A 22,893-nucleotide genomic window follows, 5' to 3' on the forward strand; every position below is an offset into this window, starting at 1 on the left:
GCCATTTGGGATAGGAATTTCAGGGTCCTGGCTATTCAGAGAATGATCTAGAAGCAGGGTCAGGACTCTTCACCTCACTGGGGGAGGAACACAGCCCATGAGGGGCCTGACAGGAGTCCTCAAAAGCACGGAAAACAGAGCAGGGGCTCCAGTGATGGGAATAGTTGGGGCTAAAGGAACAACTAACCCACTCTTGGCCAGTCAGGGAAGGCTTCCTGGAGGAGATGAGCCTAAACTGAGCTTTGACATGGGCATAAAGTTTAGCCCATCAGAGAACAGGGAGGGGACTCCAGGCACAGGAACAATGTGTAACAGGACCTTAAGAGCCGAGAATTACTCACAAGAGCTGACGGTAAATTGTTCCTGAGAGTCTGTGCCTTTTTGTTTCCCCAAATCAGAGCGATGCTGCCACCCTTCACCCTCAAGCCCTGAGAAAAGGGATTGGCAATTTAGTGGGATCCACTCACAGAAGAGTGATTTCGTTCTCTAAAGAGCTAGCTGGAGCCCAAATTCTGAAGCAAGGGAGGATGATTCTCTATTTGCCACACTGACCAATCTTGCCCCTAACCCATCCCAAACTCTTGCCTCTCCTCCCTCCACCCCCTCCACAGTTCACTGCTCTCTCAGGAGATATACCAAGACAGACAGGACTGGAAAAGGAATTAATGCCAAGGTGTAAATTGGGGTAACGAGTCAGCAGATAACCTATTTGCATTGAGTGACACACATCACTTCTGCTTAGAGCCCATTGTCCATATGAAGTCACATGTCCACAACTCACTGCAAGGGACTCTAGGAGATCTCAATGAGCACATGAAATGTTTGATAAGCACCACTATCTCTGCCACATGTGGCCTTGCCCATGCGTAACTGTATGACCTTGGACAAGGTACTGAAATGTTCTATGCCTTATTATACCCTCCATGGTGAAGCAGGAATAACAATAGTCTCTGACTCCAGGACTGTGGTCCTAAGAACTGATAATATGCTTTTAAATCACAATGCCAGGCACATAGTGAGCATTCAGCAGAAGTCAGTCATCGCTTTTTTTTATTACTGATTATATTATTGTGAGAAAAATGCTTTATCTTTCTGGGTCTATGCTCCCTCATCTGCAAGCCAGCCACGCCAGTAACACTGATTAGGGTAACTATTCAATTAAATGGCACAATACATAAAAAGATTGTAGCACTGTGCCCAATGTACAACAAGCACTTAATAAAAGTTATTTCCCCTTAGTGTATGTAATCATGAATTGATAATTCTCTTCAGATCAGGGTGCAAAGTACTTATTTGTGGATTTAATAGGTTGCAATACTATTTAAGATGCTGACCAACGGAAATCCAAATACAGAGTATTTCAAAACAGAAGTGATTTTAGAGATTTTCTATTTTCCAGAGGCAGTTTAGCACCCAGAGATACAGTATATAATGTGCTATATGGTTCCGTGGACAACTTAGTTATGTTTGGAACTACATTTCCCAGAATTCCTTTTCTTAGATGGTCTGGGTTAGAGTTGCCAAAAGTGAAGTTGTCTGAGATTTGGACATGGACATGGAGCAGCAGCCACTATCCTCTGGAGGTCAGTGTTGGTGGTAGATGTGAGGGGCGGACACCGAGGTGCTGTTGGGTTCATTTTGTCCGTGACTTCCCTGCCATACGTCCAATTTGCCTTTCCTACCGCTGGTCCTGGTGAGCCGTGCTGAGCCCAGGCCCACAGCCAGGAGCTCATAAAGTGACAGTCATGGAGAGCTGACCCTCTGCGAACTTCTACATCAGCTCCCTTCGCGGCCCCACTGCAGCAGCTGGAGTGTGTCGTAGCTTCCAGATTTTCCTGAAGGTTCTGCTCATCCACCCCCACCAGGGCTGCTTAGTGACCTGTTATGGGCTGAATTATGTCCCCACAAAATTCATTTGTGTAAGTCCTAACTCCAGGACCTCAGAATGTGACTGTATTTGGAGATGGGGCCTTTAAAGAGGTGATTAAGGTAAAATGAGGTCATATGGGTGGGCCTTAATCCAATATGACCAGTGTCCTTATAAAAAGAGGAAATTATGACACAGACACACAGACGAAAGACCATGTGAGGACACCAGGGGAAGATGGCCATCTGCAAGCCAAAGTGAGAGGCCTTAGAAGAAACCAACCCAGATGACACCTTGATCTTGGACTTCTAAGCCTGGAATTGTGAGAAAATACGTATATTATTTTAACCAGCAAGTCTACTTTGTTATGGCAGCCCTAACTAACAAATACATGACCTTTCTCTGATTCCTCAACTTCTATCTGTGGATCCTTATTCTTCCAGCTCTTCTCACATCTGGGTAAGGTCTAATTCTTGTAATTAATTCCTTATTCTATAGTTCTCATGGTGCTTTTGCTTCCTTGATTGAACCCAGACTGATACATGTAAGGATTGAGAACATGGACTCTAGAGCCAGCCTCTTTGGACAGAAATCTCATCTAATTTTACTCTGTGTGACCTTTGGGCTATTACTTAACTTCTCTGTGTCCCAGTTGCCTTTATCTGGAAAATGGGATGATAATAGTACCTCCCCTCTGCTCCCTTGTAGAGTTGGATTAATTGAGCTACTACAAAGAGATTTAGTACATTCCTACACACAGATAACACTCAATAAATGTTGGTTAATATTGTGATTTTGATTATTATTTGCTGCCCACCCAAGAACTAAAAGACTGATTCACAAGTATCCCTTTCCCTGCCCTTACTCCTTATATGCATGTCTACCTTCCCTCCTAGACTGTAATGTCCTGAAGAAGGGTATCATAATTTATCTTTGCTTTCCTCCTCCTGAAACTTCCATTCTCATGTAGGAAGAGGCCTATACTGTCTGGATGCTGGTCAAGTGAGAATTAGAGTTTCATTTGGTCTAAGGAAGGGTTAAGGTCTACGGAAGCCAGCTTCCAAGATGGCTCTTGTGAATCTTGCCTCCTGGTACTCACACTTTGTACAGCCCCCTCCCACATTAAGTGAGGCTGACCTGTGCAACCTATAGGACATTGGGAAAATGACGAATGTGACTTCCAAGGCTAGGTCATAAAAGAAAGGGAGGCTTCTGCCACACTCTCCTGGATCATTGTAGGGAAATCCAGCCACCATGTCATGAGGACACTCAGGCAGCCTTATGAAGAGGCCCATATGATGGGGAAGTGATCCCTCTTCCCAACAAGAGCCCTAACTTACCAGGCATGTGAGGCACCATCTTGGAAGCAATCCTCCAGCCCCAGTCAAGCCTTCAGAAGACCACAGTCATGGTGGAAATTCTGATTATAGTATCTCATGAGAGACCCCAACAGAGACTGTTCAGATAAGGCACGCCTAATTCCTAACCCAAAGAAATCATACGAGGTCATAAATATTTATCGCGATTTGTTATACAGAAATAGAAAAGTAATACACCACCTAGAAGAAAACTGGCCTCAAAATATACTTTATTTCATCAACTGCAATGGTAAGAATCACTGGTATCACATATCAAGCACTAATTATCTCTTAGGTGTTATGCTGAATACTCTGCAAGCATTACCTTGTTTAATCCTTAAAACCACCTTATTTGATGAATGATAGAATTAGGTTTGTACTATTATTGGTCTCATTTTTCAAATTGAAAAAAATGAGGCCTAAAAAGGCAACCAAAATTTGCTCAAAATCAACCAGCTAGTTGGCGATGCAGACTCACTGCACATGTCCAGACCCCCAGTGTTAGGTTCTCTTCACTGATACCCTATTACGTCTGTTTAGCAGAGCTCACCAAGATCTCATACAGGGTATTGGTTTCCTTAAAACTCAGGGGAATGAAATCCCTGGGCTGTGAACACCCCCTCCCCCTCCCTCAAGCACCTCCTACAGGGTATTGGTTTCCTTAAAACTCAGGGGAATGAAATCCCTGGGCTGTGAACACCCCCTCCCCCTCCCTCAAGCACCTCCAGACCTGGATAACGAATGCAAGCTCTCCACTTCCTACAGTCCGGTGCAGTCGTCATTGGAGTTGGGAAGGCAACTAACTAGTGTTGTTAATGCAGTCTCTAACCCCATACACAAAAATAAACTCAAAATGGATTAAAGACCTAAATGTAAGACTGGATACTATAAAACTCTTAGAGGAAAATATAGGCAGAACACTCTTTGACATAAATCACAGCAATATCTTTTTAGATCCACCTCTTAGAGCAATGAAAATAAAAACAAAAATAAACAAATGGGACTTAATTAAACTTAAAAGCTTTTGCACAGCAAAGGAAACCATAAACAAAATGAAAAGATAACCCACAAAGAGGGAGAAGATATTTACAAACAAAGTGACCAACAAGGGATTAATCTCCAAAATATACAAACAGCTCATATAGCTTAATATAAAAAAAAAACCCAATCAAAAAATGGGCAGAAAACCTAAAGAGACACTTCTCCAAAGAAGGCACACAGATGGCCAACAGACATGTGAAAAAATGCTCAATACCGGTAATTATTAGAGAAATGCAAATCAAAACTACAATGAGGTATCACCTCCCACCAGTCAGAATGGTCATCATCAAAAAATATACAAACAATAAATGCTGGAGAGGGTGTGGAGAAAAGGGAACCCTCCTACACTGTCGGTAGGAATGTAAATTGGGACAGCCATTAAGGAGAACAGTATGGAGGTTCCTTAAAAAACTAAAAATAGAGCTACCATATGATCCAGCAATCCCACTCTTGACAATATATCTGGAGAAAACCATAATTTGAAAAGATATGCACCCCAATGTTCACTGCAGCACTATTTACAATAGCCAAGACATGGAAACAACCTAAATGTCCAACAGAGGAATGGATAAAGAAGATGTGGCACATATATACAATGGAATCTCAGCCATAAAAAAGAATGAAATAGGGCTTCCCTGGTGGTGCAGTGGTTGAGAGTCCATCTGCCGATGCAGCGGACACGGGTTCGTGCCCCGGTCCGGGAAGATCCCACATGCCACGGAGCGGCTGGGCCCGTGAGCCATGGCCGCTGAGCATGCGTCCGGAGCCTGTGCTCCGCAATGGGAGAGGCCACAACAGTGAGAGGCCCATGTACCGCAAAAAAAAAAAAAAGAAAAAAAGAATGAAATAATGCCATGTGCAGCAACATGGATGGATCCAGAGATGATCATACTAAGTGGAACCTAAAAGAAGGATACAAATAAATTTATTTATGAAACAGAAAAAGACTTACAGACTTCGAAAACAAACTTATGGTTACCAAAGGGGAAAGGTGGGGAGAGGGATAAATTAGGAGGTTGGGATTGACATACACACTACTATATATAAAATAGATAACCAACAAGGACCTACTGTATAGCACAGGGAACTCTATTCAGTATTCTATAATAACCTATTTAGGAAAAGAATGTATAAAAAGAATGGATATATGTATTGATATATGTATAACTGAATAACTTTATACCCGAAACTAACACAACATTGTAAATCAACTATACTCTAATAAGAATTAGAAATTAAATTAAAAAAAAAACATGCCCCTAGGTAACTGCAATTGAACTGTCCACATTCCTTCCCTGCCACTGCACTCTGATTTCCCTCCTGGCTTACTCAGTTTTTTTTTCTGCTGGAGGAGGGGCTAGAGGATGCTTTAACAGCAATTTCACACTTCATTGTGAAAACCTGTCCTGCTCCTCAGTGAAGGATATAGCAAAGAAAATAATTAGCTCAAAAGATTATAGATCTTATTATGAGAACCAGTTGCTTTCAGTTTTTAGAGCAACTTATATTCTCTTTGGCCCTTTCTATGTGTAAGCACTTGGTCTGGCTTGGATTTCTTGCTGGTATAGTTTTTGCTTGCTTAAACAATTCCATTTTCCATGTACCATAAGCCAATGACTTCCTATTAGTAAACTTCCTCAACCACAAAGTGTCTACTTAATCAAGATGTGTTCTCACAGCATGGTGCTTAAGTCCTATAGTACATCATATAGGAGAGTGGAGACCTTTTTAGAATTCTATTTAATTTGCTAGGAGACCAACAAATCTTTGTTGTTTTCTCTCAAATTATAAATTCAATACAGAGTTGGTTGACATACAACTATTTCATAAGTCCTGCCAACTAAAAAATGTCACTCAACATCCAGTTCTGCAAGGATTGAGTCCTTAGCCACAGCAGACCCTGATCTACAACACACCCTGAGAGGAGTTCAGGACGGAGGTCACGATGAGGCACTCTGTGCGCTGGGAAAACTGGCAGAACAAGCCTTCAGATAGTCAGGTATTTTCAGGAGAAAATGTTATGAACCCCAATTCTTGCATCTTCCCATACTGAGAAAAGCACTGAGGGACTTCCCTGGTGGTGAAGTGGTTAAGAATCCGCCTACCAATGCAGGGGTCATGGGTTCAAGCCCTGGTCCAGGAAGATCCCACATGCCGTGGAGCAACTAAACCTGTGCGCCACAACTACTGAGCCCGCGCTCTAGAGCCCGCGGGCCACATCTACTGAAGCCCGTGCACCTAGAGCCCATGCTCCACAACAAGAGAAGCCACCACAGTGAGAAGCCCACGCACTGCAACGAAAAGTAGCCCCCGCTCACCGCAACTAGAGAAAGCCCAAGCACAGCAATGAAGACCCAATTCAGCCAAAAATAATAAATAAATTTTACAAAAAGAAAGAAAGAAAAGCACTGAAACTACTAAGACATCTGTTCCTTGTGACCAGCAGCAACCCTCTACCAAGATGTGTGGTTGGTTGCACATACCCCTTCACCAAAATCACATATATACTGACACCTCCCCCCACCCCACCCTCAGAACAGTTCCTCAGAGCTATCTGAGAGGCTGACTTCTGGACTATAGTCCTTAGTAAGACAATGAATAAACTTGACTCACAGCTTCTACACGGTATTGTTGTTTTTTTTCAGTCAACAACACTTAATACATAAAATGGAACTTCCCCAATCTCCTGCCCTACAGATTATCACTGTAAACAAATCAGAGTATAGACATTCAACTTTGTTTTTCTACACATATGCTAGAATATTTTATTTTCATTTTCTTCTTTAAAAAACAAAAATTATACATACTGCTTTCCCATTTACTTTTTTTCTTGGCAGTATCTCTTGGAAATACTACATCTTAGAAAGACGTTTTTACATTAGTACTGATGGGGTTGGGGGCAGGCCACCCCAAGATGTGCTATTCTGACAAATGGATCATTTTGAGCTGAAAACAATCAAGGCTCAAAAGACTCAGGAAGAACCTTTGAACTTCCCCCTTACTGCCTAAAAGAATTTAAAATAGGAGGCTTGTCCCAGAAGTGGCTATCATCATAGTTAGCTACAGTGAAGTATTAAGTGTTGTAGAAAGGGAGGAACCTAGCAAAGCCCATTTGACCAAAGTCCTCTCTGTGTCCCGTTTTTTGGATGGGCCAGCAACATTTGTTTACCAAACATTAACTCTTTATCTTCCTGTGAATTATCTTACTTCCCTTTGAAGTCTCAGACCCCTATTTCTCCTCTTTAGTCCAGAATAATATATATACACCTCATCTTGCCTGGCTGTCTTTGCAATTTTTCATTCTTATGTGAATTCTAAGTGCACATAATAAATTTGATTTTTTTTTCCTGTTCATCTGCCTTATGTCATTTTCAATTGCCAGCCAAAAGTACTAAGACAGGAAGGAGGGGGATATTCCCCTCCCTGGAAGTATGCATAGATTCTCATTCTTTTGAACAGTTACTGACATACCATAATATGATTAATTAGTGTCATATTCAAGGACTTTTGGGTTGTTCTCTTCCTTTTTCCAATGGCAATCTATGTGGAAATGACCATTCTTATACATGTGTCTTATACATTCATAGGAGTGTTTCTAGAGGATAAATTCCTATAAAGGGAAATTTTGAGACAGGATTTGTGAGCAGTACCAGTTTACATTGCCACCAACAGCGTCTGAAGCTGCCTGTTCCTCTATACTTCATCAATATTGGACATTCTCCTTTATTCTTTCCTCTTTGCATTATGCCTGACTTATTATAATCAACACTGGTGAGAATAACAATAGTTTCTTTTCCTCCTTTACAGGTGGATTGAAAAGGAAATTCCCTAAGTGGTAAATAGGAGATTAAGTTTGCCCAGAAGTAATTAGCATTTATACAGTGCTCATTCTCAGAACTAATTCCCATTTACTCACACAAACAGGAATTCACATTGGGGAGAATTTTGCATGCCCTTCCTCGGAACTTGTGTTCTGCTGTTCTTGGCCTAACCTGGTGACCTAGAACCAAGAAGTTCCCCTGAAGATGGATTAAATTGGGGGTGTTTTAAGAATCACTTGAGAGGACTTCGAAAAAAATGGATATTTCTAGCCCTCCTATTTCCCATTTTGATTCAAGAGGCCCTGGGTGGGACATTTTTGTGTCTTTTGGAGTGGGAAAGGCTGAGGTAATCATCCTGCTAAGTTTGGCACACTAACATTACTACTCCACATAGGGCCACTTCCTTGTTTTATTCAGTGACTCTCTTTCATCCCCATCACCATCTCCAACTCCCCTACCCTCTACAAGCAACCATTCCAATGTACTGGATATATTTTCTAGAATTTTATAGTATCTTTGGGAAATATGTAGTGTGGTTTTATGTGAATGTATATATTAATTATATATAAATACATATTAGATAAAAATAATATTTTATATATGTATAATAAAAAAAGAATTAAGGGGCTTCCCTGGTGGCACAGTGGTTGAGAGTCCGCCTGCCGATGCAGGGGACACGGGTTCGTGCCCCGGTCCAGGAGGATCCCACATGCCGCGGAGCGGCTGGGCTCATGAGCCATGGCCGCTGAGCCTGCGCGTCCGGAGCCCGTGCTCCGCAACGGGAGAGGCCACAACAGTGAGAGGCCCGTGTACCACTCTCACTCCTAACTGCAGATTAAGATACCCTCCTGCACCACCATCACCTTCTGCTTAGGCATTCCCCCAGCGATGGACAGGGAGGGTGTATCCAACTCCACCTGCTGCTACTGCAAACCAGGCTGCAGTGATCAACCATATATATAAGTCCTGAGTGGTTTTATGTCCAGGAATTTGATTGTTAGGATTAGGCAGTTGTTTTAACTTCTTATGAGAGTTTTCAAAAGTACAGAAAATGATATAATGAGCCTCCATATGCCCATCTGCCTGAATTTTGAATTATCACTATTTCACTGTACTTTAACTCTCCTTTCTTTTATTGTAGTACTTTAGAGAAAATCTGTGACATTGTACCATTTTACTCTAAATATTTCCATATGCACTTCTAACACTTAACATATTTTACATAACCCCAATGTCAATATCACACCTAAAATATTAAAAATATTTCCTTGATATCATCTTCTTTAAAGTTTTTAAAGCTTTATTCAGGTATAACTGACAAATAAAATTGTATGTATTTAGAGTGTAAAACATGATGGTTTGATATATATATATATATATATATATATATATATATATATGCACTGTGAAATAATTATCAAATTAAATTAATTATCACAACCATCACCATATAGCTAACTCTGTTGAAGAAGTTCTTCCTTACCTGAGGTTTATTTTTTTTTAGCTTTATTGAAGTATAACTGATAAAGTTGTAATATATTTAAGTGTACAATGTGATGATCTGACACAAGTTTACACTTAAAAGAGTCCCACCACCAAGTTAATTAACACATCTGTTACCTCACATGTTTACTTTTTTTCTTTTTGGTGAGAATACTTAAGTTCTACTTTCTTTGCAAATTTCAACTATACACTACAGTGCTATGTCAACTATGGTCACCATGTTATACATTAGATCTTCAGAGCTTATTCATCTTATAACTGAAAGTTTGTAGTACAACTTACCAACTTTTCCCTATTTTCTATAACCTCCAGTCCCTAGAAACCACCATTCTACTCTGTTTCTGAGTTCGACTTTTTTTTTTTTAATATTTTGAGTCCACATATGATACCAAGCAGGGCCCTGTGGGGCTCCTGGGCACAAAGACTTTCTGTGTTCCCCATTTCTTGGATTACAGGAAATAGCCTTCATTCAGCCTCCGTAACCTTCCCTGAGTTCCAATGGGCAGATTCAAGCAGTAGTTAATCAGGGAAGGGAGGGGATTCGAGACAAGGTAGAAACAAACAGTCAAGAGAAACAATAGCGCAGCCTTGGGGCAAGGTTCTGGTTCCCCGACAACGGATACACACAACAATATCTTTGAGCTGTTTTGCAGATACTGAAAGCCCCTCCAAATGGGAGAAGTCAAGGATTAAATGACATGCTACCCACAAGCACACAGACCCCAGACCAGCTGGAACCTGAAGGTTGATGATGCTGACTCCTACTTAGCTCACCACCAACCCATAAGAAGAATGTCCACGAGCCGATCACGCCCTCTTTGAACAATTACTATAAAACTTCTCACTATCCTTGCCAACTGGGGACACAGTTTTTTGAGGCACTAGCCCACTGTGTCCCCCTTTGTCTGGCAAAGCAATAAAGCTATCCTTCTCTACTTCACCCAAAACCCTGTCTCTGAGATTCGATTACGTACCAGTGTACAGAGAAGCTGAGCTTTCGGCATCAATTTTGGCACCCAACGTGGGGCCACATGGGACCATCCCAGGTAGGGGGGTCCCTTGGCTTGATCGGATGCTCCGAGGTTTTCTCCACACCAGCCTCTTTCAAGACAGCGGAGGGTTGGAGAACTCCTTTAGAGACCAGATCGCCTGGGACCCTTGCATGGAAAGGCCAAGCCCCAGTCATACCCTGTCCGCCATCCTGGCAGCTGGAACTCTGAGGCAGGAGTAGACGGCCGAAGAGGGACCACCCTAGCAGCTGCCAAGGCCATCTTTGCCTAGAGGACGTTCCTCTCTTCCTCCTGCCTGCACTGCCCTGGACTTCCTACTTCAAGGAATTATTTTGGGGAAGCAGAAAAGTAGTGTTCGGGATGCCACAAAACCTCTGCGGGCATTTTGGTGAGCACCCCGGTGTGCACACTGAGGTTGCTCAACTTGATCCATTTGGGGGAACCTCTGGTTCCCGCTCAGGGATTTTTCCATTAGGAAGATCCCATTTGTAAGGCACCGCTGGGACCAAGGCCACTGGCTTAGTGGGAGTTGGAAGCCAGTTTGAGCCTTGGGCTGTTTGTTTTTTTGTGTGTGTGTGGCTTCTGTTTGGCTGGCAAGGATTCTGGTTTTGCTTTCCATTTTGTGCGCATGGCTGTTTAATTCAGCATCACATATAAATGATACTATGCAGTATTTGCCTTTCTCTGTCTAGATTATTTCACTTAGCATAATGCCCTCAAGGTTCATCCATGTTGTCACAAAGGGCAGGATTTCCTTCTTTCTCATGGCTGAATAATACTGATTGACTATATCTACCACATTTTCTTTATTCAGTTCATCCAATGATAAACACGTTGGTTGTTTTCAACACCCTGGCTATTGTGCATAATGCTGCAATGAACATGGGAGTACAGATACTTCTTTGACCTCTGACATAGTGATTTCAATTCCTTTGGATATATACCTAGAAGTGGAATTGCTGGATCATATGGTAGTTCTATTTTTGATTTTTTGAGAGTCCTCCATACTGTTTTCCACAGTGGCTACACCAGTTTATATTCCCACCAACAGTGTACAAGGGTTCCCTCTTCTCCACATCCTTGCCAGCATTTATCTCTCATCTTTTTGATAATAGACATCTTAACAGGTATAAGGTGATAATGAGGAAATTGAACACCCAGGTCAGGGTATTATGTGGAAGAAAGAGGAGAAAAGACCAAAAAGACAAAGAGGTGCCCAGAGATATATTCTGCTGCTTCCCAAGTTTGCCTTGATCCAGTTTCGCTGGAATATATTTTGTACCATGAACAATTAAGGTTAAAGTATATTATTATATCCAAACTGAGTGTCTGGTCTCAAAGGAGCTTTGTATTATAAAAATAAAAATAAGATAAACAAGTACGTATTGGAAACTTTCCAGTACCAGCATAGATAAGAAAAACACAGCAACAAGGAATATTTTTCTAAATCACCTCTCACAACTTTTAATAATTTGTCTTCTTTAATTTTTGAGGCTTGAAGTAGCATAAGTACAAAGTTGAATGCTGTCTCTACTCTTTACTGTGTGATCTTGGATAAGTCACTTTAACTCTGATTCCCAGCTTCCTCATCTATAAAATCTGAGTGATAATACCTACTTCTCATGATTGTTGTTTAGGGATTCATTATTCCTCTAAAAAACATTAATTCAGTGCTGAAGGGAATCAGAATATACCACTTCAAAATATGCCACTTTGGCATGTGGATCATTTTGAGCTCAAGACAATTGAGAACAGATGCAGAAAGAAACCTTCTCAGAGCTTCCCTTGTCTGACTAAAAGCAGAAACTTCTGAGAAATCAGAACTGCCATAAATTGCCTCTCCAGGGGAGTTGCATGGCCATAAAGAAGATGAGAAATTGAGCACCAAGATGAATCTGCTGTAACAAATGTTACTAAAATAAAACTTATCTTCCATTAGTTTCCCCATACATAAATACATTCCCATAATTTATCACTCCTAGAAGCCCAAATTTCCCCTTCCCCTTATCTTGTCACTTCTCCACAATTTATCACCTTTTGTTAAGATGGAATATAAGCTTCTAATCTAACCACTTCTTTGGCTTTTCACTTCTTTTTTGTGGAACCCTGTGCACATATTGTAAAACTGAATAAAATTTGTATGCTTTTTCTCCTGTTAAGCTGTCTTTTGTAAGTTTAATTTGCAAGCCTCAGTCACTTAACCTGAGAGAGCAGAGGAAAAGTTTTTTCCTCCTCTACAATAACTGTACTATAACTGAATGTCAGATACTGGTAGGGACTCAGGATACAGGATGAATCCGGTTATATTTCCTTCCTTTCAGGAACGGATCTGTTGAATACAGGATTGCTTGGACTGAGTCTTAAAAGATGATTCAAAATTCAGTGGACAGAAATCAGCGGCTGGGGTAGAGGGCCATCCCATGTGGAGAGCTCTGCTTAACCAAAGACTGACATAAGCAGCAGACATGAGCATTAAATGAGCTAATAGTACCTGAGTACTCAATAGGTGCTCAATAAATGTTCATTTTTGTCTTTTCTGCATTCTTCTCTGGCAATAACCCAACTGATGCCATAGGTATTCATTTTAAAAATTAAAGAAGTGCTATAAGTGCTTAGCTACTCCAAGTTCGGTCTGTGGACCAGAAGCCTTGGTATCACCTGGGAGCAGGTTAAGAATGTAGCATCTCAGGTCCCAGCCCAGATCTGCTGTATCACAATATACCTTTTAACTAGATCCCCAGATGATCTGTATGCGCATTAAGGTTTGAGAAGCACTGACAGGGGATAAGGAAGGGAATAATTGCACTGACAGATGAAAAGGAGTTTCCAGAAAGCAGAGAACTTCAAGAAAAGCTCCTCAAATGCAATGGCTGCAACAGCATCAGGTGAGGGTAGGGTCTGTAAGTGATCTGGGACGGTTGATACTTCCAGGCATCCTTCATCTTGAGCAATGTCCCCTTCCACTAAGTAGCCCATTCTCACCCTTTCAGTCCTATTCTCAACCTGTCTCCCTCTTCTGACAATGTCTTCTTGCAATTTAGGAAGCACAGCTTAGATGCAAATAACGAGAGGCTCAAATAATGCCAGGCCTTCTTTAAACAAGATCAGTCAGCCCTCGCCAGCAGCTGAGAAGTGTGGAATGAAATTCCCTAGTTTAGACAGCCAGATTCCTTTTGCCACTTCTAAGCACCATGGCAGCTTAGAACAAGCAGAGCTGAGCCCCAGTTTTCATGCAAGGAAACTGCTAGGACTTACAGCCTGAGAGGGTTTGAGTGAGGCAGAAGGAAACAGACAGAGGCAGACTTCACTTACCACAGGGCTAAGGCAATGCAAGGAATTGGTACCTACCTAGCCCTGGGCTTGGCAAATGTCCATTGGTTCTACACCAGATTTCTGTCTCTTTTTACTGTATTCCACTCTTCCCCACCCATCATTTGTACTAGTTAACAATTAGGTAAATAATTAGATAGATAAAGTTGGCGAGAAAAAAACTTTTCTCACTTATGTTTAATAATTAGGGGCAAATTAAAACACAAAAGACACATTAACCCAAGAAAAGACAAAGATTATTCACATAAGTACATGGGAGCTTACAGAAAATGTGGCTCAAAGAAGAAGTTAGAATTTGGGGCTTATATACCATCTTACCAGGAGAAGAGGAGGGGGAGAAAGGGCACCTAGGAGAAAATGAATGACTTTGGGGAAAGAGAAACAGTACTCTAGGAGAGTAGATGGGGAGGTAATGGTTTCGTAACAATGTTTGCTTTTGTAATTTCTCATCCCAATGCCAGCTTCTCATTTTCCCCAGTGTAATTTCTCATCCCAATGCCAGCTTCTCATTTTCCCCAGTGTAATTTCTCATCCCAATGCCAGCTTCTCATTTTCCCCAGTATAGGAAACCTCCTTAGAAGGGGGATTTATGGCAATTGAATTCTTTTGGAAGAGTCTACTTTTAGACAAATAAAGGGGAGTGGGGTTCAGACAGACCCTCCTCTGCATCTGTTGATTCTCAAATGTCCGTCTTCAGCTCAAAATAATTTTATGCCACATTTGGCATAATTTCCTTCAGTAATTAGGAAAATAAAGGGATATAAAGAAAAACACACATGCTATCTCTGTATCGCATGCAGGTGCGCACACACGTACCACCAACTGGAAATAACTGCTAACCTTTTATTATGATTTGTTTTTTAATCTCCTTTCTTTTCACTTTTTGGCACAGGGTTGGGATCACGCTATATACAGTATATAGTTTTGCTTGCTTTTTCTACTTCACATTTTCAGCTTAGTATTGGAGAAGTATATACAAGAAAAACTTTAAAATTTAATTTAAAAATTATGAAATCTTTCAAATATAAAGTTCAGAAAATAATATAACAACCATCCATGAATCTACCACCAAGATTTAAGAGACATGACTATTTTGCTATATTTGCTTTGGATTACTCTAGAAAAAATGTCACAAATGCACTCAATGTCTCCTGACAAACCCTACCACCCACACCTTTCCAGAGGTCACCACCATCCTGAGACTGGTATGTTCCATTCTCAGGCTTATTTTTAACTGTTGCCAATAAAATATATCAATGTTTCTTGGGGTTTTAAATTTCATGCAAATGGTATTATGTTGTGAAAAGTTATCCTTTTGCAGTTTGCTTTCTATCAGTCAATATTAGGTCACCTTGATGAAGATATCCTTTTTTCCATTTAATTATACTAATGGAAAACAGGCACCCATTGTTCTGTTAGAAAATGTTTCAGTTTTGCAAAGGCCCAGAGCTTAGAGCTGATGGCAGATGGAGCTAGATGGTACCTCCCTTCCATTCCTTTTTGAATCTATTCATTGTCGGGGGACTCAAGGAGCATTCTGGGAGAAATGAGAGCAAGCTCAAGGCCCCCTTCCTGTTAAGTGTCAAGGTGTATAGACACATTGAATGTGGCACTGGCAGAGATCAGGTGGCAGGAACAATCAACAGAGAATTCTGAAGTACTCATCATAACCATGGGGAATCTAAACTGAGACTCAGATTCCAAAGCAAGCCTATTTCTAGGCATAGACTAGAGAATATCTGGTTATGAACACTTTGTGTGAGGATGTGGGGCCCAAACTTCACCTGATCTAGCTGCCCTGGCTCATGGGCAGGAAAAGGAGGAGGGGCTGGGGCAGGTGGGGCTGTTTGTGTGTACACATGGCAAGAACCAGTCCTGTGAGCAAATTTGTTTGCTCGCCCTGTACAGTGGTGACTCTATATATAATGCGGAGACCTTGTCTCCTGTGGCCAGATGCACAGTGTGTGATGGGCTGCAGCAGACACCACCTCAAAGGGCAGCTGAGAGCAGTGTTAGAGGCAGATGTGCTAGAATTTCTGCTTTTCCTCTGCAAGGTGGTGGTGCTGAGCTTTTGCTGTCCTTGGACTTGCCTAGGGAATGTGATCTGAGATAGTGAAGGATGGACTTTTCTTAATCAGATCCCATTGGTTCTGTGCCAATAGATTTAACATTTAATGAAATGTGACCCATCTACACATTCTCCAGAAACCATGTGCAAGCATGGTCATAGCAGCACTGTTCCCATCACCCCCAACTGAAATCACTGCCACATCCTTCAACAGTAAATTGGTGAATAAATGGTAAACAATTTACATGATAAAATTTTCTACACCCATGGGAATGAGCAATCCACAGTAAAGACGAACCTCACAATACAATGCTGAATAAAGGAGACCACATACAAAGGAGCACAAATTGTAAGGTTCCGTTTATCTGAAGTTCAAAGACAGGCAAAATTAATCTGTGCTGTTATAAGTTGGATTGTGGTTGCTCTTGGCACGGGGTAATGAGTGAAAGCGAACCAAAGTGGACTTCTGGGGCCCTGGTGATGTTTTCTTTCTTGATTTGGGTACTAGTTAAAAGGGTACATTTCAGTTTGTGAAAATTCCTCAAGATTTACGCTTATGTCCAATTTTCTGTATGTATATCATAATTTCAAGGAAAGTTTTTAAAAAGTGATTTTATTTTTTTCTTCAAGCTGATGAAGTGAGGCTTACACATGGAAGATTATCAAAGCCTTAACTTTATCATTCACATCCCATGGCCACTGGTTGAAGGTCAAGACACACTTTCATCCCTCTACCTGAAACAGCCCAGTCTAATGATCTAGCCATCTTCCAAGTGTCCTCCCAAAGACAGCGTTGTGCCCTGACTTCTCCACACCCCTTCTCCAGCCTTCTCTGCACTTTTATGAGAAAATGCTAGAAATCTGTGAAAAGAGAAGAGGGAAGAGTTCTCAATCCCCAGGACAGGATGATGGGGATAAATTGATGATCGGAGGGCAGATGGTGCCCACCACGTAAACATTCGCAGGGGAGGGGAGGCCCAGCTCCGACCTTGCAGCATCTATATTTACCAACCTAAGATTTGCCTCATTCAAGTTTCAGTGAGCATTTTAAGCCCTCATGTTGTCACAAGAGAGAAGCATCAAACGAGGAATCCTCTCAGTCTTAAGGCTTTGCCTGCCACTGGACACTGTGAGCTCCAGGCAGGCTTTTAATTTTCTGCATTTTAACCCTGGTTCTTGCCTCTAATGTCTCTCCTTGTATGGTTTTTTTAGGCAGTGTCTTTATTTTTATTTTTTTATTTTTTTTCTTTTGCGGTACGCGGGCCTCTCACTGCTGTGGCCTCTCCCGTTGCGGAGCACAGGCTCCGGACGCGCAGGCTCAGAGGCCATGGCTCACGGGCCCAGCCGCTCAGTCTGAATTGTTCCCATGCAAAGAGTTTCTGAACCTGTAGTTATCACCACCATGAACTCCTGAGACTGCACCAAAGGCACTCTGATTAAACACCTGCTCGTGTGAAGGCAAGAATGCATGACTCTATTGTACTACACATACTTTGCATTCTACACAGACTCTGAGCCTGAGTTGGAAAGAGTCGACTGAGTCTCAGGGGGTTCAGATAAAGCGACTGTAGGCAGTATGGCTGTAACAACCGGGTGAGAAATGGCACACTCTGGAGGTCATTACAAATGAGTCAAATGACTGAAAGACAGATGTATATGTGTCACCTAATCCTGGCATTCAGTTTCATTCTGTATGGTTAATTTCAGGCAGCAAAACAAAGCATTGATTACCTCTCCAAATTCAATTGCAGACAGCCATGCTTAACAAGGGGGAAGAAAGCAAGTGTCTATTGAGACCAAAGTTTGCAGATGTCAATCAGCCAATGATAAAAGCAATCTGATCCTGTCCTGTATGGAAAATAATGGAAAGTTGGTCTAGTCGTGGTATCTCTCATGCCAATAAGAGGGAGGTAGGATGTGACCTCTCATGCAGACATATTTTTTTTTTTTTGTCACCAGATGGATACTCTACCAATAATTTCAGTGCGGGGATGCACTGACATCTAGTGGACAAACAGGTGGTTGACATTTTGGCCATAAATGGTACTACTGCAGGAATTAGTAAACTACATAGTAATGGTATTTGAGAAAATTTAGTTCAAATAAAATTTAAAGTAGGAATATAGATTTTCTTTTTTACCATGGTTGAAGCCAGTTAATTAAATTTGTATGTAAATTAATATTACTTTTTTTTTGACTTGTGAATTTGTTTTTATTTTTATTGGGCTATAGGGGATGGGCTGGGAAGTATCTCTGTAAGTTATGCCCTACTAGGGAAATGTCCGTTCTGATTTTCCTGGGACAGCTTTCGGAGCTTTTTCTTTTTCTTGGAGCTGCTGCTCTTGCTGGCAGCAGCCTCTTCAGGTCCACTGCTGAGAGGTTCCTCCTTGGAAGAGAATTTCCTCTTTTTCTTGGGGACCCTCTCGTTTTCTGACTCTTCAGGGTCACTATCTGGTTCCTCTCTGGGGAAAGATTTCTTCCTCTTGGTAAGACTTCCACTGTCAGCTGTCTCTTCAAGATCACTAACCAGCTCCTCCTTGGAAAAATATTTCTTTTTTTTGGGTTTGGAGGAGACAGATGGGGGTCTTCCATTCCATTCTCCTGAGGAGCCTCCTGGGGCTTTTGTTTTTGCTTCTTTTTGGGTCTTGCACTTGTCTCCTCACATTCCTCCGGGGTACTACTGCTGTTTTCTGAAGATGCCAGGGCAATTGCAGCCAGCCTTTTCTTTTCCTTCTTCAAGCATTTCTTCTCCTGTTTCTCCAGCTTCCTAGTAATCTCAGCAGCTGCTTCCTCTTCCTGAACCATTGCCTCCTTCATGACATCCAGATTCTTTCATGGAATCTCTCCAGTCTCACAGAAGGACAGCCACTCCTCAACTTGTTCTTGAAGCTTCTCCCCAAATACACTGGTAGGTACCTCAGAGAAGCAATCAATTTGTGAGGCAATACTGCATTTGTTTGCCAGGTATCGGGAGATGCGGCCTTTGTTCTTGGCAGCTGCTTGGCCAATGAAGGTACAGTGGAAAATGAGTCTGTATTTTGGGGTGTTACCCCTTGACTTCAGGGCTCTGGAAAGTTGGTCCCTGTGCTGGGCCCAGGGAATCACTCAGACACCAGGACTGAATATTACATTTTGAAGACTTTTTCTTATTAACAATACCATCCCTCTGTCTTGTGAAATACTGGTGGATGGTTGGATGACTACCAGAATTAACAAGTTTACACGTAGGTAAAGACAGATAACAGAACACCAGAGATACCCAAAAGAAGGCATGAAGTGCTGTCCCTTTTGTTTTTGGAAAAGAAGTATTTTATCTAATTATCAAACACAATTGAGTTAGTAGGTTCCAGCCACCTTCCAGTAAGGAATCTGAGAATTTTAGAAGTTTGGTCAAAAAACTGCAAAGCTGAAAACAATTATGCCAGATGCTACTCTGGTAGGGGGAAGAGGGCATTTCAAGTCCAAAGAAAAGGCCTGTGTGTCCAGTTTTCCTTGAATCACTGATCAAGAGAGTCTTTGAAATAAATCTTATTTAACTAGTTCACTGAATGATACATTGTGGGAAGTAATTAGTGTTAAGATGTGAGGAGAAAAATAGACAACATCTGTCTCTTTGACTCTTGGATTGTGAAACAACTGAGAAATGGACTCACGGCGTAAATCAAACCAAGATTTAAGAACATAAATCCAACAAAGATTTAAGAACATAAATCCTACTCTGGGTAAAGCAGATTGAAGAATGCTGCTCCAACTGTGCCCAACATAGGTTCTTCTAATATTGCCATTTCCTCTTGTATTAAATTTATACTGACACAATTACAGTGCTTCCGTCTACTTCCTGTCTAGTTTCTACTTTTTCCAAAACGGTATGGGTTACTCACAATTTCCTGTATCTGTTCTTCCTTAATATACAATGATAAGACAAGCATTATCCAAAATTTGGAAATAAGGTAAAGAGTATGACTTTTCAATGGGATGTCTTTTCAATGTCATATTATAATTTTGTTTATTAGGCCTACACAAGGGACTTTTTAATTTCCTAAGAGAATATACCTGTATTTGACTTACAACTTATTATTTGAATAGAGCTCAACTACTGTGAAGCTACATGTTAATTTGTATAGTTCTTTACTGAGAGGCTGAATATACAAATGGGCAGTAGTCAGACTGTGTATAAAAACAGAACTCTGACCCACAACTTACAGGAACCAGCCCAGGAAACCAATCCATCATCTCTAGTAACCAGCCCTGGAAGCCATATAGCTGTAGATTGGACCTGTAAGAAGTAAGACCTCTATCTCTAGTATTAATCCAGGAAGCCAAACAATAATCTCAGTAACAATCAGTCCAAAATGGCTAAGACTGGATCAATAATTGACAGCTTTCTAATTTTTATCCCTGCTTCCAACTTAAGAACAACCAGAGAAAGCCAAATATAAACCCAACCAATCACACAGGATGCCCTGCTTCTATTCAGCCCACCTGTGGCTTCCCCATGCCAACAGCCTTTGTCAGGGCACACCCAAAGCTTCCCCTTTTTTCCACTATAAAGCTTTTCTCCTCCTCTTCTGCCTGCCATTGAGTCTCTTCCAAAATGCAAGTGATAATGGCTGACTCCCTTGCTATAGCAAGATCTGAACAATAACCTTTGCTTGTCTGGTTGATCTTCATTCATTTCCACAGTCCAGTGTAAAACAAAACCTCAAAGGTTAATGTTTCCTTTCCCTGTAGAGCATTAACCAGTTTTGTATGTAGCCTAGCAACCTTCTTTTAACAATCTTTTGCTTAATGTACAGAAATAACTGTACCTTATATGCTCTTGGAACCAGTTTTCCTATCTTATTTGTTCCTTCATTAATCAATTGACTAAACTGTTGACATGTGTTCATTCTATATTTGTATGGGAATGATGTTTTTACGTTTGTGAAAATTACACATTGACCAGAGAAAAGAAACAGAATGCCTATAAACATCTAAGGAGAAATTCAAATCTGTATTTTATTAAAGCTGTATTAAAAGAGGAAGCAGCATACTTACTAGGTCTACAGGATGTCTTCAATTTATTTTAATATTGTGAAATAGCTGTCCTAGATATTTGTTGAAGAGATTTGCCAAAGTTACTCAGCTCATGGACTACTTGGAATTACATAGCTCTGAGTGACCCAACTTGAAACTTAAATTAGTCAGTTTTTGCTGTATAACAACCCTCCAAATCCTACTTTCAGAAACATTTATTTTTCTCAGTCAAAGGTGTGCAAGTTGGCTACAGTGCCTCTGCCTCAGACGTGAGTAGGTTCAGATCTGCTCCACCTTTGGACTGAAGGCTATTTGGGACAAATTCTTCCTATAGTGATGACAAAAGAGCAAAAGAACAAGCTCAACCATGCAAGCAACCTCATCTCATGTCATCCAAGTCACCTAGCAGAGCCCAAGTTAAGGGTGGGGGCAAGGCATATACTCCTCCCACAGTAGTAAGCACTGCCAAGTCTCAGGTCAAAGATCGAGGATGTATTCACCCCTGACAGGGAGGCAGTAATCTCATCTAATCTGTGGCAAAAGCAAAGCAAAACTACAGAGGAAGCAAGAGCTCAGCTGACCAGTTTTCAGAAGGACTGGCAGTCCTTCATCCGGTCGCAGACCAGATGTGGAAGATGGCAAGTGAGGAACAGTACTCACTTCCCTGAGTGACACACCCTGAGCTGGTGTAATCAGTTCGTGGAGATCTTCGGAACGCTTTGGCAGAGTGAAAGTCACAATTCTAGAAGCGACCTGCAGGTAAGTATGAATCAAGCTTTTAAGCCTGTGTCAGCTCTGTGATGTGATTCTCAGGAATGATCAGGCGTTCGCCCAGTTGTGCTCCAGTTCCCAGAGGCATCGACTGAACTGGAAGTAAACCATGCCCTGCAAGCAGAGCCTGAGGCTTTGGGAATAGAGGACAAATATAGTCTGAATACACAAAATAAATATTATATACTAAATAAAATTTCTGAAAATCTTACTGGGCAGTCAAATTCTGAGTAATGCTCATAAAACTGATGAAATTAAAGCTAAAGTCTAACATCATTGATATGCCTATTTGTATACATCCCAGGTTTGTCAAGAATTATTCTCTCTTAAAATATCAATAGCTCACTGATTGTGATAGATGGCTTATTAGGCATAAGTTTTATTTTTATATGAATAAATTTGATGAAATGTTGAAAATGCTCTTACATAAATAATAAAATCTGTATTTCAACTATCAAATAAACTACGATCACTACCTTTTTCCCTTGTAGCTTACCCAAATGTCAGTGTCCAGTTATAGGGCCAACTGCTAAAAAAGTTTAGATGCCTAAGAGAAAAATGCTTCACTTTGCCACCGAAGTTGCTTTTTTCACTCAATGTTATTTTTGTTAGATTGTCTCATACATGTAGTTTTAGTTCACTCGTTTTCAGTGCTACATTGCATTTCATTGTCTGTGTATTCTGCCTTTTAAATTCATTCTTTTATTAATAGTTATTTAAAGTTATTACTTCAGTTTGCCATACCAAAATATTCTTTTTCCTTACCTTATCATTTATCCTTACACATATCCTCACGTCACTCCCTCAGGGACACATATCATGGTTGGAGTTTAGCACCAAACAGTTGCACGTAATGTTAAGAAGGGCCTGCTGGGGTGATGTGCTGCCTCTCCAAGATTATTCAGGTAAGAGAAATATTTAAGATGCTCTAGACTGGACCAGGCTTGGTGGATTTTGACTAGCTTGTTCATGCATCTGTGGCCAGTTAATGGGAGGCTGACTGGTTCAAGATGGTCTCACATTTCTGGAGGTTAGGGTTGCTGTTGGCCTGTTGGCTGGGGCAAAGGGCAGCTGGGCACATGTCCCTTATCCTCCAACTGGCTCCAAA

At 41.2% G+C, this 22,893-nt stretch overlaps 1 pseudogene; it reads right to left on the minus strand.

Annotated features, from left to right (window-relative positions):
* Positions 1-18,258: 18,258 nt before the first annotated feature.
* Positions 18,259-18,815, minus strand: LOC112398757 (nucleolar protein 56 pseudogene; annotated as a pseudogene).
* Positions 18,816-22,893: the final 4,078 nt, after the last annotated feature.

The sequence above is a fragment of the Neophocaena asiaeorientalis genome, unplaced genomic scaffold (assembly GCF_003031525.2).
Source record: "Neophocaena asiaeorientalis asiaeorientalis breed wild unplaced genomic scaffold, Neophocaena_asiaeorientalis_V1.1 scaffold332, whole genome shotgun sequence".
NCBI lineage: Eukaryota > Metazoa > Chordata > Mammalia > Artiodactyla > Phocoenidae > Neophocaena > Neophocaena asiaeorientalis.